At 41.5% G+C, this 7,271-nt stretch overlaps 1 pseudogene; it reads left to right on the plus strand.

Moving 5' to 3' along the window:
- Positions 1-2,038: 2,038 nt before the first annotated feature.
- Positions 2,039-4,548, plus strand: LOC117694992 (kinesin-like protein KIF18B pseudogene; annotated as a pseudogene).
- The last annotated feature ends 2,723 nt before the right edge of the window (positions 4,549-7,271 follow it).

A 7,271-nucleotide genomic window follows, 5' to 3' on the forward strand; every position in this document is an offset into this window, starting at 1 on the left:
CATTCTTATGCAGACCTATAATGAAGGAGCATGCTAATCAAGAAAAAATACAAAATGTACATTTTGAGGAGGAAAGGAGCACTAGGAAATGCAATATTGCAGCCAATTACTGCTCAAGGAGAAAAAAATGTTTAAGGAAAATTCTGATGCTACATGGAATAAAGGGAATGGTGACCCCAGGGCAGGACCATATACAGATAAGCTTCCTACTTGTGAAAAGGGAATTAAAGAAAGCTTAGGCAATGAAAGAAACTATCAAAGATTGTAAATCTGATGCAGCTGTAATTGAATGAGGGGGCCATGTTCGAGTCCAAGGAAGCAGCAAAACCTGGTAGCATTGGCCATGTTGTTTTGGCTTTAGAGTCAAGGATAAAAGAAAAGGGTTATGGAATCTCCCTCCATGACTAAGAAAAGCTGCTGAGATCAGATGTGTATCAGTGGTTTCTCTGAATAGAGGCCCAGAGAAGACCTGGGAAGCTGTGAAGGTGAAGCTTGGAGAGCCTTGGAGATTCAAAGATGTTTATGATGCCAGAACAGAGCCTACTGAGGAAAGTTGCAGAATTGGGTGTAGCCCAAAAAGAGAGAGGAATGCTATAGTCAATAAAACTGAAAGGAGCTGGAGATCTGTAGAGCCCATTGACATCAGACATAGAGATGTACAGTTTGAAGTTTGCCCTGCTTGTTTCCAGTCTTACTTTTGGGCATAGTTTCCTCAATATCTTGCCTTTCCTGACTTTTGGAATAGTAATGTACATCCTGTGCCACCATATTTTGGAAATGTGTGATTTTTTTTTTGAATTTTGATTTTACAGGGGATTATATTTAAGAGATTGCCATGAATCTCAAAAGAGACTTTGTCCTTCTGACATTTCAACAGTAATGAGATTGGGAAAAACCATGGGGAGTTTTGAATTTAGACTAAATACATTTTGCATTATAACATGACTATCAGTCTATGGGAGCCAGGGAGTAAAATGTGCTCCTCTGAATAAAAGTGACACCCAATGACTCATATATTTGAATGTTTCAGCACCACAAATTGGCAATATTTGAAAGGATTAAGAGGTGTAGGTTTGTTGGAGAAAGTGTGTCACTTGGGGTAGGCTTTGGACTTTTAAAAGCACATGTAAAGCCTAGAGTCTTTCACTTTCTGCCTATGGATCAGAACATAGAATTCTCAGCTACTACTTCAGCACCATGATTCTTGCCATGATGATAATAGACTAAGCCTCCAAAACTGTAAGCAAGCTCACAGTTGCATGCTTTTTTAATGTAAAGAGTCACCATGGTCATGGTGCCTCTTTACAGAAATTGAACACTAACTAAAAGAGTGGATCATGGGTATCTCCTATAACCCAAGCACTAAGCACTTGTTCTCTAGCTTGTGATATTATTAGGATTAAAAGAAATCATTAAACTATGAAGGTTAATGAAATGAATTTATAGCATTTATTGGATATATTGGAAGGGAAAAATAGGTCTCTGATTCCTACTCTAACTCTTGTATTGCTTCCCTACAACCATAAGCTAAGTAATATTCATTGGCACATGTTTTCTACTATGATCCTTCTCCACAGGTACAAAGGTAAAAGAGCCAAATAACCATGAACTAAAATCTCTATAATTCTGAACCCAAATAAGCTTTTCATAACCTCAAATTGTTTATTTAAGGTATTTTGCTACAATAGTTACTATTTCTCATAGTATAAAAGAGAAACATAGGAAAAAGAAAATTTGAAATATTGAAATAATTTCAACATAGTTTTGAATATCGATGATGAATAAGGTCAATAGGACTGATAAGAAAGAAAAGGCAACAGAGATCTTTCTTTCAATAAATGTTACTGAGAAATGCCCGGAGGTCATTCAGTAATAAAGAAATACAAAAAGAATAAAACACAGTACTCATACTCTTAAAATTATAATACAGTTACACTGGAAGAAGGTCGAGTGGAAGAGGGTGGCAAGGAGCTCTTTCTTCAGTCTGAGGGATACTAGAGATGCATAACACCAGCAGCAGAACCAACAAAAGGTTGCCATGGTAATGGCTGTGAAAGACAGAGTGTTTCAGGTGGTCCTATGGGTGAGGCCCCCAACCCCTAAGGAGCTAGAGAGTCATCAGTGGCCCGAGATTCAGGTGGTAGATCAGGTGGCTGATGTTTGACCCCAAGCAGTGTGATGGAGTATTTCCTGCCCTAAAATGGAGTGGCTCCCACAATGGCTCCAAGAAGTGCAAAGCCCTGATATTTTTCTTTGACTTGGTCTTTTGTGAGGTGGCCACTCAAAGGGAGGTGTTATAGCACATTACACCCAGCATCCTTGTCAGCTTTCTCCAGGGTTACAACTGCTCAGTGTTTGCCCCTGCAGCCACTGGGGCTGGGTGTACACACACTCTTCTGGGAATGAAGGGAAAGCCTGGCATCATATATCTGACCACCATTGAACTGAATAGGCATCTTGATGCTTGCTGGGAAGACAAACAATTCGAGGTGTTCATCAGTTACCTGGAGATGTATAATGAGCAGATCCATGACCTCCTGCAGCCCAAAGGATCACTCCCCCCACAAACAATTGTGAAGATACCCTGATAAGGGTATTGTGGTGCCAGGACTTTCTACTAGCCAACCTAAGCGAGCATACTAAAGATGCTGCTCAGGGTAGTAACTTCAGCCACATACAGCACCCTAGGGATATTCATACCACATCTTCCCGCTCTCATGCAGTTTTCCAGATTTTGTGAAGCGGCAGGACCAGGTTCCAGGACTGACTCAAGCCCTTCTAGTAGCTGAGATGAGATTGATTGATCTAACTGGCTCATAGCCCACCCACATCTAGCACCCATGCCAAAGGAAAGCAGCTGCGGAAGGGCACCAACATCAACAACTCTCTTTTGGCACTCATCAGTATCCTCAATGCAGCCAATGCAAGGGGCCCGCAAGTCTCATGTGCCCTGCTGAGACAGCAAACTGACCCACCTGCTCAAGGACTCCATAGGAGGCAAATGCCACACTGTGATGGTTGCTGCCATCAGCCCTTCAGGCCTGACTTATGAGGATACTTACAACACCCTCAAATAGGCTAACTGTGCCAAGGAGATCAGACTCATGCTGAAGAGCAACGTGATCAGTCTGAACTACCACATTAGCCAATATATCACCATCTGCCAGAAGCTCTAGGCTAATGTGGCTACCCTGAAGGAGAAGCTCCAGACATATGTATGATGCTGGAGACCAAGCCTTGCAACAGTACTCCCCATATTGAGCATACAACAATGCTTAGCTCCCCATTTCAGCCTGGGCACTCTAGCTAGTCTTATATCCCAGAATTCCATCCAAAGTGTGGAACTCTTCAAGAGAAGAGCCTGGGAAAAGATGCCCAGGGACTGGGGATTGTGGAAGAAAATTCTTCAGAATCGGATCCCCAGGACAAGCAGTTTCCAACCCAGATGCCAGATCTGACTTTGCCAGGGGCCCCTAATCTAATTTTGCAGATGAACCCAGTCATAGGCTAACACTCACTACAGAAACTGTACCTGTACCAGGACCATTCTAAGCAATTGGCCCTCTGGGTGCTGCACCTGGCCCAGCAATAGTATTCCTTGCTACAGATCGCCAACCTTCTGACTCCTGACATGATCTCAGAATTTGAGACCCTGCAGCAGTTAGTGCATGAGGAAAGCACTGAGCACCTGGCTGAGAGCCTCAGGTCTTCTGGTCTGGCGGGGGGATGGGGATGGGAGGACTCTCTAGCTCAGGAGCTATGTTCAAAGTTTAAGTCTTCAGAGTACTGTTGTCCTATGACCCGGACCATGGCAAAGCAACTTAAGGGCCTCACGCACACTCTGTGGATCCCACTCGTTTGTGATTATATCTCAGATAAGACATCCCAAAAGCCCACTAAAGACAGGAAGACAAGGAAACTGAATCCTGCATAGCCAGGCAGCCCACCAGCCCCAAATCTGCCAGTGCCAGTCATTCCTCCCCTTCCCGAAAAGGAGCTCCCTAACTAAGGCCCATCCTCTGAGCCCACAATTCCCGAAGGAAAAAGGGCTTCTTCCCCCTCCTTCTCTTTCAGCGTCTTCTCAGCTACAGTCATTAAAATTCTGGTACCCCTGGTCCTTTCTGGCTTACAGAAATGTTCCACCCCTCTAGTCCTACAAACTTCTGACCTCAACACCACCAATGTTTCTGAGGAGTGTCCCTCCAAACCCAGCTTCCATGAACTTATTGACTGGGATAAAGTCCCCGTTCCCCCCCCCCCACACACACACCCCGGAGCTGAACAGCACAGTCCAGGCCTAGTGCACCTGTACTCATATTCACCACGAAAAGCCCCATACCTTCTCTTCCTACAACTACTACAGGCAAGAAGAGGCTCTGTGAGGCCCTCAGTCCCTCGAGGCCTCAGCTGCATTGCTTGCCTCCACAGTAGCACCTTGAAGAAGGCAGCCATACCCTTGAGCTAGAACTACCCTTGAGCCCCCATTGCCTTGGTGACGAGAAGACTCATAAGGGACTGATTGGGGTGACAGTGCTGTTAACTAGGTGACCACTAGGGACTCCTGGCATTCATGCTTGATCTGATCCTCTAATACTTCTAGGCCATCAGCTGTTTCTTGTCCTTGGAGCTGCAATGCCAAGAATCCCTGACCTGCCTTCCTCACCTTGGTGCAATTAAAACCACCATGCTTTGCCTCTATTAATGCCTCTCCCCAATCACTCATCTATTTGTCTTCTTTGTTAAACTCTGTCACACTCAGTTTCTTGATATATACATATTCATTTGTAAGTGTTAAACCTGTGGCTATATTAAAGGACCCTGTCAGGCTTTCTCATTCCCAAAGCCTTCCACACAAGCAGGGAGCTATTGAGCTGTGTTCTGTATCCCTCAACTTCATGTCTGACAATAGAGCTCTGCACAGTGATGGCCTTTGCACAGTGAAGATGGATGAGGACAAGAGAGGTTGCTGACGAGTGTCAGCTTAGCTCTCCTGGTGTTTGAAATGGGTATCTTCAGCCCTGTGCCCACAACTGGAGGTGGGAATGCCTCACCCCTTGATGATGACATGCCCATGACAGGTCGTTGGTTTGTAAAGGATACCAGTTTTGTTATTTTCACTCACTAAACATGGCATACATCCTGGATATAAGGAGAGGATAGAGCCTTAGTTATAAATGCTAGCTAGTTATGTCAGTATTTAGGCATTGTTCTCATTTTAGGTTTTGCTATATTCACATATGTATAGCTATATGCCTATAGATCTATAGATGTTTCTATTGTAATAATAAATTATCTCCATCCCTGGTGAAAAAAAATAAAATATAAGTATATGATAAGACCAGACTTGGGAAGTTTAAAGAACTTAAAGAAGAACAGTGTGACAGCCCTGTCTCTTCTCTTGCTTTTTGGTAGCCTGTCTAGCAACAAACACATGCACATACGCTTACTGTTTTCTTAGTGAGTATGATAAAAACCAAGTTGAAGGTATAGTAGAATTTAGCAAGGGAGAAATTAGTCCTTGATGCAATAGTTGAGTAATTATTCATGGAGGAAGAACAATCACAGAGGGGAAAACATCAAGTTACCATTTAAACAGTAAAGAAGGTAATTGAGGGGCAAATATGTGTGCAGAAACTGTGTGTTAAGTATTTTTCTTTTGGCTGTGACAAGATTCCTGACAAAAAGTATGTAAGGAAGGAGGAGTTTATTTCAATTCATGTTTAAGAAGAGATACTGTCTGTAACAGCAGGAAAATATGATACAATTGTATGAAATGGGTAGTCCCATTGTATATACAGCTGAGAAGTTGACAGTGGGTAGGAAGTAGGGTCAAGTTGTAAAACCTGAAGGCCTGCCACTAGTGAACCACTTCCTCCAGTGAATTTCTGCCTCTTGAAGGCTCCAAAACCTTTCAAAATAGAGCCATCATCTGGATACCAACTGTTTAGATAAATGAGCCAGTGATAGATATTTCACATTCAAACCACTCTACGAAAGGAATTGTAACATGTGTGTTTAGTATAGATAAAACTGACTGATCAGAACACACGATTTATTTGGGGACCAGGATGAAAAACCTCCTGTGTTTCTATTATAAGAAGACATAATGGTGCTGAATAGAGCATTGGATCTTGAGGGCAGGCACTGGCTATTAATGAAAGTTCAATAGGCTTTTTCTCTAGTAAAATATGATACCATAGAGTTATCATAGAAGAAGCATTTCCTGTATATTCAGACACAGATTTCTAAGAGAATGAATGTGTAATAAGTAAATAGAAAATGTGCTGAAATTGTAGCACCAGGAAAATCACTTCTGGGTGTAATACTTCAGGAATGCTTCATAGGGGAAGAAATTGAGTTAATCATAAAATGATACTCAGTTACTGTAAAGGGGATTTTATTCTATAGCTTCTCTATTGGTCTACACTGAAGAAAAACAGGCTTTGTATAGAGCAATCATAATTCACATTTATCAATACATAACATATATTACATTGCTAAGTAAATGATTATTGTTAAATATAATGCTTGTACTTTTGTGAAATAGAGCATCCTTTTTAAAGGGTCACTGTGGTCAAGAGGCTTTTGAAACTTAATAGCACACATTTAGAAACAATACATTATACACAGCAACAAGTGACTAAGTTGGTAGCTTCCTTACTTTTTATGTTACATCTCCTCCTGAAGGTCAATAAGTCTCAGTTTAAGTATTTAGAACAGTTGTTAAAAGACTAATATTCTCATCATGGTGTTTTCTTGAACTTTAAGTTAGGTGCACAAATTTAAAGCAGGAACATTGAGAAATTACTAAATTATATGGCACTGGAGAGATATTACAAGGAAATTCTGATATTTCACTGCAAAATATTGCCAATTATGGTAGCTGTCAATTTAACAATAGGCTTATTCACTATGGTGTTTGATTAATGTGAAATTATTCAGTTGGCTACCTTGTAGTTGGCCTATTTTTGTGTCCAATTAGTATGCTAATAATGGTAATTATGTTCTATACTGCATGTCTCATCACCTAGAGGGTTTTTAAAATGATAAAATAATGAGAATAAACAAGCTGATGCTGACATTCAGTGGGCCATTCTAATTACTTACTGAGAGCACGCTGGGGAATCAACACTCAACCAGAGAAAATGATTCTTGCTTACTTTGTTAAAACTACTCTTTCCAAAGAGCAGTAAGAGTTTGCTGCTGCTTCTGCTATCAGTGAGCTATTTTACTCCCCACCTCCTTTTTATTCTCTATGTTTATTTTCTGTA

Source organism: Arvicanthis niloticus, chromosome X, assembly GCF_011762505.2.
Source record: "Arvicanthis niloticus isolate mArvNil1 chromosome X, mArvNil1.pat.X, whole genome shotgun sequence".
NCBI classification, from domain to species: Eukaryota; Metazoa; Chordata; class Mammalia; order Rodentia; family Muridae; genus Arvicanthis; species Arvicanthis niloticus.